The sequence below is a fragment of the Hemitrygon akajei genome, chromosome 3 (genome assembly GCF_048418815.1).
Source record: "Hemitrygon akajei chromosome 3, sHemAka1.3, whole genome shotgun sequence".
Classification (NCBI taxonomy): domain Eukaryota; kingdom Metazoa; phylum Chordata; class Chondrichthyes; order Myliobatiformes; family Dasyatidae; genus Hemitrygon; species Hemitrygon akajei.
In genome coordinates this window covers 126,115,213-126,128,063 of record NC_133126.1, presented here as the reverse complement: position 1 = coordinate 126,128,063, position 12,851 = coordinate 126,115,213, and positions in this window count along the sequence as shown.

The window sequence follows — 12,851 nt, the reverse complement described above, 5'->3', positions numbered from 1 at the left end:
CATTAGTCTGGGGGTGGAAGCCAGACGATAGGCCGACTGATGCACCCAGGGCTCGGCAGAATGCTCTCCACACCTTGGAGATGAACTGGGGACCTCGGTCCGAGACGATGTCGGTGGGGATTCTGTGGAGGCGGAAGACGTGGCGGACAAGGAGGTCAGTGGTCTCTTGGGCCGAGGGGAGTTTAGGTAGGCCTACAAAATGCACAGCCTTTGAAAACCTGTCTACCATGGTGAGGATTGTCGTATTCCCACGGGATTTGGGCAGACCCGTAACGAAGTCCAGCGCGATGTGCAACCATGGGCGGCCAGGAACAGCCAGGGGGCGACGCAATCCTGCAGGCGGCCGATGCGAGGCCTTTCCCCGGGCACAGGTGGGACATGCCGCGACGTAGGAGCGGGTGTCTGCCTCCATGGAGGGCCACCAAAAATGTCTTCTCAGGAGTGCCAGGGTTCGATTACTTCCAGGGTGGCAGGCAAACCGAGATGCATGCCCCCACTGGAGGACCTGAGATCGGACACGTTCGGGCACATAGAGGCGGTCGTTGGGTCCCTTACCTGGGTCCAGGTCATCCCGTTGGGCTTCCTTTACCACGGACTCGATCTCCCAGGTGAGGGAGGCCACCACGCAGGTCGGGGGGGGGGGGATGATCGTTTCTGGACTGGAGGTGTCCTCCCTGGAGTCATATTGGCGGGAGAGCGCGTCCGGCTTTCCGTTCTTGGACCCTGGGCGGTAAGTGATGGTAAACTTGAATCGCCCAAAGAATAATGCCCAACGGGCCTGGCGGGAGTTCAGGCGCTTGACGGTTTGACTGTACCCCAGGTTTTTGTGATCTGTCCAGACAACGAATGGATGCTCTTCCCCCTCCAGCCAGTGCCTCCACTCTTCCAACGCCAGTTTGACCACCAATAACTCTCGATTTCCCACGTCATAATTCCATTCCGTGGGGGACAATTGGCGGGAAAAGAAGACACAGGGGTGAAACTTTTCGTTCGTACCCGACCGTTGGGACAGGACTGCTCCTACCCCGGAATCTGAAGCGTCCCCTCCACGATGAATTGTCGGGACGGGTCCGGATGGATAAGGATGGCGGCGGTGGTGAAGTGTCTCTTTACGTTAGTGAATGCTGCTTCTGCTTCGGCGTCCCAAGAAAAGGGTTTGGAGGGCAAGGTAAGCCAGGTGAGGGGGGCTGCCACCCGACTGTAGTCCCCGATAAAACGGCGGTAGAAGTTTGTGAACCCCAGGAACCGTTGGAGTTGTTTGCGGGTCGTTGGCCTAGGCCATTGCTCCACCGCACGGATCTTCTCAGGGTCTGCTCTCACCTGCCCACCTTCGATGATGTATCCTAGAAAGCTGACCGAAAGGACATGAAACTCACATTTCTCCCCTTCACAAACAGTTGGTTTTCCCACAGCCTCTGAAGGGCCCTGCGGACATGGTGAACATGTTCTTGCAGTTTGCGGGAAAAGATCAGAATGTCATCTAGATAGACAAACACGAAACGGTTAATGAAGTCCCTTAACACATCGTTGATGAAGGCCTGGAAAACGGCAGGAGCATTCGTAAGGCCAAACGGCATTACAAGATATTCAAAATGGCTCAGAGGGGTGTTAAAGGCTGTCTTCCACTCATCCGCTTCTCGTATCCTAACGAGGTGGTAGGCATTCCGTAGGTCCAGCTTGGAAAAAATGGTCATTCCGTGTAGCGGGTCAAAGGCTGAACTAATGAGAGGTAAGGGGTACTTGTTCTTAATGGTGATATTGTTCAAGCCTTGATAATCGATGCAGGGGCGAAGCGATCCATCTTTCTTTTCCACAAAGAAGAACCTGGCGGCCACAGGGGAGGAAGAGGGCCTGATGAGGCCTGCTGCGAGGGACTTGCCCAGGTATTTCTCCATGGCCTCCCTTTCTGGTCGCAATAAATTATAGAGGCGACTGGTGGGCAGCGGGGCCCCAGGGAGAAGGTCGATGGCACAGTCATAAGGGCGGTGCGGAGGCAGGGCAAGTGCTCGTTGTTTGCTGAACACCTGTCCCAGGTCGTGGTATTCAGCGGGTACCCGGGAGAGGTCAAAGTCTTCGGAGACCGGCGGGGTCGCCGGAGCCTCCCTGGGAGGTGGGGCCGACCATAGACGTGACATGCTGGACTCCACCTGGCTATCCTCCTGGCGGTCCAGTCGATCTGGGGATTGTGTTGGACCAGCCATGGGTATCCTAGTACCACAGGGGCTTGAGGTGAGTGGATTAGATTGAATCTAACCTTCTCTTGGTGGTTACCGGACAGGACTAGTGTTAAGGGCGGAGTGCGGTGGGTTACCTGAGCCAGCGGCCTACTGTCCAGGCCCCGGGCCTCCAAGGGGGTGGTGAGCGGTTCCCGAGGGATTCCGGCCCGGGCGGCTACATCCACATCCAGCAGATTGCCCTCAGCGCCGGAATCAACTAGGGCCGATAGGGGCAAGGACTGTTGCTGGAAGATCACAGTGGGCGGGATCTGCATCCGGGTTGGGGGGCTGAAGGGAGTATTGTCAGCCCCAGCTGCATTGGTTCTTCTTCCAGGATGGTGTGGACAGGTGGAGCAGGAAGTGTGGTGAACTATATATACCTGTCTGGACTGCTCCTGTGGCTCCTCCCACAGACCCCTGCTGACTGCTCCTGTTGGCTCCTCCCACAGACCCCTGTATAAAGGCGATTGAGGCCTGCTGCCCGGCCTCATTCCCCAGGATGTAGTGTTGTTCATTCTTCCAGTCAATAAAAGCGGATACCTCGCTTCTTACGTCTCAGAGTGAGTTATTGATGGTGCATCAGGAAGAAAACTTGGGGGAGCCGAGGAAGGCCAATTGGTGGAAGGTAGGGAAACGGGCGTGAATTTACCCGAGGAGCTAAAGAGATTAACGCGTCCAGGCTGTCTATGTCTTCTTTCGCTGCCAGTTCGTCCTTATCCATTCCGCGAGACCCTGTCAGAACACCTCCCGTAGGGCCTTGTTGTTCCATCCTGAGTCGGCTGCTGGGGTGTGGAATTCGATGGCATATCTAGCCACACTCCGTGGACCCTGACACAGGGTCAGCAAGTGTCTGGCGGCGTCCTTTCCGCGAAGGGGCTGTTCGAAAACCTTCCACATCTCCGAGACGAAGGTGGGGAAGGAGGTGCAAACCTCGGGTTGGTTGTCCCAAATAGCTGTAGCCCATACCAGGGCATCCCTTCGCAGCAGCCCCATGACGGACGCGATCTTCGACTTATCTGATGCGTATGTTCGTGGCTGTTGCTCGAAAACCAGGGAGCATTGTAGTAGGAATGCCCTACACCTCCCTAGGTCCCCCGCGTAGAGTTCTGGCTCCGGAACATACGGCTCTCGAGGGGATCTTTTTGCCAGTTCCAGGGGCACAGATGGTCCAGGTTGCCTGGATGGATCAGCCGGAGTTCTCGGGGGGTGTGGCAGACCAAGGAAGACGGACATCCGGTCCACCTGCTCACTGACCTTCCCCACACTTGTGGCCAGCGTATGGAGGTGTTCCGTAACTTCACCGAACAATTGGTCGTGGGCGCCCAATAACTGGCCCTGGCTGGAGAGGGCCTGTTGCACGGGATCCGAGTCGGCTGGGTTCATGGCTGGCCAGATGTTCTGTGACAGGGATGTGGCAGGAAAACGAACCCCAGTGCAGGACTCCGACGTGGAGGCAGGATCAGGAGGCAGAATCTGTGTAGCGAGTGTAGAATCGGGACCAGGCTGAGACAGGACCTGGGAGACTTGGTTTACGAAGAGATACGGGGCTGAAGACTTGGAGCAAGGTCCCTCTCCCTCTCCCTCCCTCCCTCCCTCTCCCTCTCCCTCCCTCCCTCTCCCTCTCCCTCCCTCTCCCTCCCTCCCCCTCTCCCTCCCTCCCTCCCTCTCCCCCTCTCCCTCCCTCTCCCTCTCCCTCTCCCTCTCCCTCTCCCTCTCCCTCTCCCTCTCCCTCTCCCTCTCTCACAGTCGACCAACAATCTGGCAAGGGCTGACCGGAGCTGTCAGGATCATATCCTCCAGTGGCTAATGCAAACCAGGTGTTGATGATTGAGAGGAATTGGGAAAGATTGGGAATCAAGTGTGGGGATTAAAGACCAATTAGGGAGGACAGGGAAAAGGTGGGGAATGCCAGCCAGGACCATGACAAATACATTGTAATGGTACCCCACTCTAAAGCTTCTTCTAGCACTTATTCCATAAACAAACCACTCTCTGCATGAAAATGTTGCACCTCAGGTCCCTTTTAAATCTTTCTCCTCTTAATTTAAAACTATGTCCTCTAGATTTAGACTGTTTAGACTTCCCTATTATGGAAAAAGACTCTGACCATACACCTTATCTACCCCTCTTCATGATTTTATAAACTTTTGTGAGTAGACACCACAACTTTCTATATATCAAAGGAAAATGTCTTAGTCTCTCCAGTTTCTCCTGCCTATTAGATATAATGTCTGGACTCTAATTGAAGAGAAAAGAATTCATTTTATTCATAAAGCAGAATATGGAATTTAGTGAGATTTACTCAGGTTATGACTTCCCAGAGTTTCAGAAAGAGTAGAAGCATTCATGTTTGGGGTGGCTTCATACATATGTAATTTACAATGTCAATCGTTTCACAAATACACAGAATGCTGTAGGTCCATCCTAAAAATTCCAATAGCCAGCATCTTATCCATGGGGAAAAGTGTGTTCTTAGCCATTCTTCACCATCTGGCAAATTATTGCTAGATAGATAGGTGACTCCTGAAGATCAAAAATCTCCCTCTTCTTCAATGCTCCTTACTTCAGAGCAACTTCCCAGCTCTTCCTGGAGAGCTAATTTCCCAGGAACATGATGGTCAATGGTATTGGGAGATTCTCAGAATAAGCTTCTTTGTTGTCTGAATGACTGATTGCCCTTCAGTACCCAAAAATGCTGCACACTGTCTTACTATCTATTTATCCTTTCATCTTTGGCTTACAATATCTCTCCCTGCTCTTCCTACCAAACTGTATCGCTTCCATATGAAATTAAACTGGCTGACATTTGCTCATTTCATCAGTTTGCTGAAATTGTGGTAATGTTTGCTTTGCTCCTTCTCATTGCTTACTGCATCTTTGAGTCTCTTCGATAAATTAGTCTCAATACTGCTACGTTAATCTATGTAATTCTGCTGAGAAGTCTGTTGTATCATGCATTGTCTTTTACAAGCACTTTTTTACCATAATGACACATTCCATTTGTACATCAGCACTACAGTTACTACATCAAGAAACACCATCAAATTACTTGAGTGTGACATATTTTTAACAATTGTGCATCAACATTTTCTTAAATGTCAATTATTCTTATCTTTAAAGAACTTATTTTCCATCTGCATATTTTGACCAGTCTGCTCTTCCTCATTGTCTTCATATAATTTTCTCCGTTTTCATCAGTATTTTCAGTACCATGGCCTTCTGCCACCACTTCCAAATCCATAAAAAGGATCAATAGATTTTGTCTTTATCCTTCACAGTTTGCATTCAAATTTTATATCCTTAGTAATATGGGAAACATCAGAATGGATCATTTTTTAACATTGAGGTCTCCCAAATCTTTAAATACCTTTTCTCTATTATTATCCAGTCCATTATCACTGCTGCTTCTCTTCCAGGATCACCACCCTTGAAACTTTCCTTTCATCTTCAGTCGGACTTCTCTCTGTCCACTTGCACAGTTCATCCTCAGTGGTTTCTATTTCCCTTCTGGTGTTGACCAAGACATATTTTCTTATCTGACACATTAGATCATTTGTTCTTCGCCTCTTAAAGGCATTCCTTTAGTTCTCCCCATCTATCACCCACTTACTCTGGAACTGAAAATTAACTTGGTCCTTCTCCTTAGCAGTTCTGCAGATGTTTCTCTCCCCACAAGTGCAGCATGACCTGCTGCAAATAGTATTTCCAGCACATTTTGGTTTTCTTATTTCTGATATTGCTACCAGCTCCACATTCATGGCTGCATTATTAGCACTCTCCTCTGCTGAAGACTACTTGTTGAGAGAATCCGCCATAACCTCTTCCACAGGAAGATTATAGCTGGGAGCTTAATTTCCAAGGATACACATTGTGTTGAAAGGACAGGCAGTTAGGGAGAGGGGTGGGGTGGCTCTGTTGGTAAAAGAAAGAGATCAAATCATTAGAAAGGAGTGATAAAGAATCAGAAGGTGTAGAATCATTGTGGGTTGAGCTAAGAAACTGCAAAGGTAAAAAGACCCTGATGAGAGTTATGTGCAGACCTCCAAACAGTAGCAAAAATGTGGTCTACAAATTACAATGGGAGATAGAAAATGCATGTCAAAAGTGCAATATTATGTTAGTCATGGGGGATTTCAAAATGCAGGTAAATTAGGAAAATCAGGTTTGTCCTGGATCCTAAGAGGGGGAGTTTGTAGACTGTCTATGAGATGGCATTTTAGAGCAATTTGTTATAGAGCCCAATGTGGATCTGCAGTTCTGGATTGGGTGTTGTGTAATGAACCAGATTTGATTGGGGAGCTAAAGATAACGGCAGTGATCAGAATATGATAGAATTTACTCTGCAATTTGAGAAGGCAAAGCTAAAGTCAGATGTGTTAGTATTACAGTGGAGTAAAGGGAATTACAGAGGCACAAGAGAGGAGCTGGTCAAAATTGATTGGAAGAGAACACTAGCAGGGATGATGGCAGAGCAGCAATGACTGGAATTTCTGGGAGCAATTTGGAAAGCACAGTATACATGCATGCCACAGAAGAAGAAGTAGTCTGAAGGCAGGATGATGCAACCATGGCTGACAAGAGAAGTCAAAGCCAACATAAAAGCCAAAGAGAAGGCATATTGAGCTGTAACCTTCTCACCGGGCTCATATGCAAACTTGGCTTGATAGCTAACTCGGCTAACAGCCACGGAACTCAGCGGTGGGAAGGCCACCTTTATAAACTATATATGTCTATGGTCGGTATGATTTGGGGTTCAGCCAAACTGGAAAGTTGGGATGTTCTGATTAATGAAACCTCAATTTGAGCAAATGCTGTGTAGTACTGCCCTTACAATATTATCGGTCAGCAAGAAATAACAGATCGCAGACTACATAAAATTAAAAAGCACAGTTGCCAATTTCAGCTTTATCAAACAGTTAATAGGAAAAAGAAAAGTTATATCAGACCAATATGTATATAAACATTGGAGCTCATTCTGAAGTATTTTGAGGTGTATCTCTTACTCACGCACTGGACCCACAGTCTGTATGATAACACTCACCACATTTTCAATCTCCCCTTGAAGACCATCTTGAGCAAGTTGGCTCTCTCTCTCAGGAGTATTCTCCTTCATCCTTGGAGTCATTCATCCGCACAAAACACTTCTTGCAATGGGGACCCTCCTTCCAATCGCATTCTGTGGTGTCTTCCCTTCTGTCCTGCTCCACAGTTCCCACCAAAAGACCCCAAACAAGACTACTGTGTTTCAGAAAACTCTGTCTGCACCATTCTTTCTAGAACCTTCTCCAGATCCCACCATCCTGATTGGCTGACTCAACATGCTTAAATTGGAAAAAACAGGGCTTCTTATCTTTAGCCAAAATAAGAACATTCTACCAACAGGACACACTGCTTTTGCAGAGAACTGCTAAAATGAAGTACCTACAGCATAGCAGTAGAAATCTTAACCAGGGCATTACAGAGCAAAAATTAATGGGAAGTTAGAGGTTTGGGGAGTTCTTAAAAAACAATAGAAGGAAACCAAAGAAGTCATAAAGAAGAAAAAGATGGAATAGGAAGATAAGCTAGCCAATAATATTAAAGAGAACACCATAAGTTTCCTCAGATATATAAAGAGTAAAAGAGAGGTGAGAGTAGATATTGGGCCACTTAAAAATGATGCTGGAGAGGTAGTAATGGGAAACAAGGAAATGGGAGATGAACATAATAAGTATTTTGCTTAAGTCTTCACTGGGGAGGACACTAGGATCATACCAGAGGTTCAAGAGTCTCAGAAGTGAGTAAAATTGCCATTACTATGGAGAAAGTGCTTGTGAAACTGAAAGGTCTGAAGGTAGATAAGTCACCTGGAACAGATGGTCTACACCCCAGCATTCTGAAGGATGCGGCTGAAGGGATTGTGGAGGCATTAGTAATGATCTTTCAAGAATGAATGGATTAATGGATTCTGGAATGGTTCCAGAAGATTGGAAAGTTGCAAATGTCACTCCACTCTTCAAGAAGGGAGAGAGGCAGAGGAAATGAAATTATAGGCCACTTAGTCTGACTCCAGTGGCTGGGAAGATGTTGGAGTTGATTAGTAAAGATGTGGTTTTGGGGTACTTGGAGGCACATGATAAAATAGGCCAAAGTCAGCATGGTTTCCTTAAGGAAAAATTGTGCCTGAAAATCTGTTGAAATTCTTTGAATAAATACTAATCAGGATAGACAAAGGAGAATCAGTGGATGTTGTCTACTTGGATTTTCAGAAAACCTTTGACAAGGTGATACATGAGACCACTTAACAAGTTAAGAGCCCATGGTATTACAGGAAAGATACTAGCATGGATAAACCACTGGCTGATTGGCAGGAGGCAAAGAGTGGGAATAAAGAGAGCTTTTACTGTGGCTGCAGGTAACTAGTGATGTTCTACAGGGATTGCCGTATTGGGATTGCTTCTTTTTACATTATATGTCAGGATGAAGAAAGTGATGGCTTTGTGGATGATATGAAGACAGGTGGAGTAGCAGATAGTATGAGGAAGCAGAGGAGCTGCAAAAGGACTTAGATGAATTAGGAGAATGGGCAAAGAAGTGGCAGATGGAATATGGTGTCAGGAAATGTACCATCATGCACTTTGGTAGAAGAAATAAATGTGTAGACTTTTTTTCTAAAGAGAGTGAAAATTCAAAAAATCTGAGGTGCAAAGGGACTTGGAAGTCCTTGTGCAGGACTCTCTAAAGGTTAATTTGCAAGCTGAGTCAGTAGGGAGGAAGGCAAATGCAATGTTAGCTTCATTTCAAGAGGATTAGAATATAAAAGCAAGGATGCAAAGTTAAGGCTCTTTAAGACACGGTGGGCCTCATTTGGAGTATTGTGAGTAGTTTTGGGGCCCCTTATCTAATAAATTATGCACTTACAATGGAGAGGGCCCAAAGAAGGTTCACAAAATATTATTCCAGGATTGAAAGGCTTATCGTAAGAAGATCATTTGATGGCTTTGTGCCAGTACTCACTGTAATTCAGAAGAATGGGGGGGGGGGGGGATTATATTGAAAGCTATTGATTGTTGAAAGACCTTGACAGAGTAGATGTAGAGAGATCGTTTTCTTTGGTGGGGGAGTCTAAGACCAGAAGACACAGCCACAGAATGGAGGGATGTCCATTTAGGACAGAGATGAGAAGCAATTTCTTTAGCCAGAGAGTGGTGAATATGTGGACTGTGGTGTTGGTGGACACCAAGTCTTTCTGTGCATTTAAGGCAGAGGTTGATAGATTCTTGATTTATCAGGCCATGAAGGGATACGGGTAAGAGGCGGGTGATTGGGGCTGAGAGGGAAATGGATCAGACATGATGAAATGGCAGAGCAGACTCTTGGGCTAAATGACCCAATTCTGCTCCTATATCATATGGCCTTAGGGTCTTAAAAACTTCTTTTGTCAAGAATTGGCCCATGCCTCTTTTGATGAAAGATTATTGCTCTGGTTTTTTTGTTAGACCTTAATGTATTGCTATGCTCTCTATTCTCATGTCTTCCATTTGTTTTCTTCTCTCTTAGATTTTGAACCTCAGAATTGTACAGTATATTTACTTCAACAGTCTCAGTGTAAAACCATTTGTCACTGAGGGAAGATTAAATTTGACATGTTTTCCTTCTTGAGTATCCACCTATTCAGCATCGATCACTAAGCACTGCTGCTTTAGAGAGGGATTGAAAAGCAACCTTCCCAGATATGATTCTTCATAGAAATTTTTCTCAATGTCCTGTCTGCTTCATGATGGAATCCCAGGCCCTGAATGGTTTCACTGAAGGAAGTATCTTTGCCCTGACACTTTTCTCAATCTTTCACACTGCAATACTACGTCTCACTTCCAAAAAACAATGTTCCTATTGCAGGGGAGCTAACCTATGGAATAAATGGGAAGCTGTTCGATCTACATTGTCTCCACTCTGGAGCTAGCTTCACTCCTGCATTTTTGATTACACTGCTGTGAGCATACACACATTCGGAGACTGACCTTCACTCATTGAAGCATGTGAGAAAATGAGGGTGTCATGGTAGTGTAATAGTTAGCACAATGCTATTACAGCATGGGGCATCAGAGTTCAATCCCAGCATCCTCTGTACGTCCTCCCTGTGGTATTCCCCGGGTGCCCTGGTTTCACCCCCCACAGTCCATAGACGTACCAGGTAAGTTAATTGGTCATTGTAAATTTTCCAGTGATGAGGTTAGGGTTAATTGGGGTTGTGGGGTTGCTGGGGTGGTGCTGTTCGAAGGCCTGGAAGGGCCTACGCCATGCTGTATCATTAAATAAGTGAATACAAATGGACCTTACTCTTAACCAATGCTAAACAAAGATTCCTTACCAACCAAATTCCGAAGTAAAATACAACTCACTCAGCACAAAAGTTCATGATGGACCCGACCCTGAGACACATGAATCTTTTCCAACATGCCAGCAGCCATTTCTCAAGAGGGCAAAGTTCAAAGTTCAGAAGTTCAAAGTCAAATTTATTACCAGAGTGCATACCTGTCGCCACATACAACCCTGAGATTCTTTGTCTCCAGGCATATTTAGCAAGTCTATAGAACAGTAACTGTAAACAGGATCTGTAAATTGTAAACATCAGGAACTGTAAACTGTGCAAATGCAGATAATAAATAAATAGCAAGCATGAAATAACAAGATAAAAATGTCCTTAAATGACTGTAGTTAACCCCTTTTGTTCAACAGCCTGATGGTCGAGGAGTAGAATCTGTTCTTGAACCTAGTGGTGCGAGGCCTGAGGCACCTGTATCTTCTACCTGATGGCAGCAGTGAGAAAAAAGCATGGCCTGGGTGGTGAGGATCTTTGATGATGGAAGGCAAGCATCAACGATGAAATTCCCCATCACCTTCAAGGCAATAGCCAGCATTTGGCCTTCTGAGACAAACTGTTTAAACTTTTTTGTTAAACCCAGCATAAAGTTCATGGTTCAATGATTGCTGACACCGTCCCCCACTTCTGTACATTGCTGTGGCATTAACTCTGAGGCAGGCATTCAATGGATAGAAGTGATGCCATCAGGGCTGCTTCCACAAAGTCATCCAAACATACAACTGGATTATCAAACCAGTGTCACAGTCCTCTCCCAGGTTAACATCTCCAGGAAAGAGTCCCTAAGTATGCTCGTCAGCTCTTTCAGGCAGACCATGTTGATCTCCCGCCAAATGCCAGATTTTCAATGCAGCCACTCAATTCTGAGCCTTACCTTGCAAAAAACTACTACCGGTAGGTTGGTCAAGCAAATCACTTAATGTTCTCAAACTCTCCTTACATATCTGTAACAACCCCTTGTCTCCTAGGCAATCCATGAGCACTCAAAACAAAGAAAGAGTTTTTGGGATGGAGCTGAGGGCAATTCCATGTGCACAGCATAAGAGGCTGTTAGAACACCCCTCTTCCCAAACCATCCATTCAGCAACCCCATCAAACACTTCCTATCCCAATCAAAGCCGAGTCTTTGATTCTCACACTGACCTAGGAACTGGAATGAAACCACATCATCTTCAGCGCCACTGGATTGCCTAAGAAGATGATGATGATTTATGTGGATATTATTTCTTGCACTTTGAGGGGGAAATATTTAAATGTGACCTTAGGTGCCCTTCTTCACACCGAGGGTGGTCAACATATGGAAGGAGCTGAAAGGGAAAAGCAGTCGTGGCAGGTACAATAACAGCATTTTAAAAAATTGGACAGATACATGGAGAGGAAAAGTCTAGAAGGATATGGGACAAATTGTAGGTGACTGGGATGTGTTTGGATGGGACTATGATTTGTATGGTTGATTTGGGATGAAGGGCCTGTTTAGTGCCATGTTACACTGACTCTGTTTCAATATAGCCCTGCTAGACTCACCTCTTGCCCTAAGCTCACTACCATACAAGTTTCCTATCACCTCAAATCTAAAATTCAAATGGGTTTATTGCCCTTTGCTAGTCATGCGAGCATTGAGGGCTGAAATAGCATACTAAACTGGGGGTGGTTATTCTACCATATCAGTTTCCTATAGGAGTGAGGAGATACCTTCCATTCCCTGCATTCAGCAGATTTATGCATAATATTTTTGATCCATTTTAAGACTTGTAGAAAAAGTACAAGCTTTTTGTAAACTCTGTAAGAGATTCCGGTTCACATTAGTGACCCCGGATTGAAATGAAAAAGCAAAGAGTGATACGATACAGATGGGGCCATCAGACATGGTGGTGTCAGAGGTAGCCACCCATGAGCAACATTGTGAGAATCTGAGTCTTCTGAAAGGAGGAGAGGGCCTCAATTTATCCATGGAAACATGACTGAGAAATCTGAGGGCTGGCCTCAGCAACTGGCTCTTCAATAATGGCTTTATATTTCTGAACGACCATTCCTTCATTCTGTTAATTGAGACCGTGATGATTTCTTCTACACATATCCCCACACTGTGATACTGAAGCAACAATGACAGTGTGAATTGCACAGGAACTGGCAACAGTGAAGGTGGCCCAATGGTTCTTCGTCTAGAGGTATGCCATGTGCAGAGGCCGGAGATTAAATTCTACTTCAGGTGCAAATGCTGGACAATTGTGAATGATATACCTTGTTATGATGTTGCATTTTATAGTCTACTA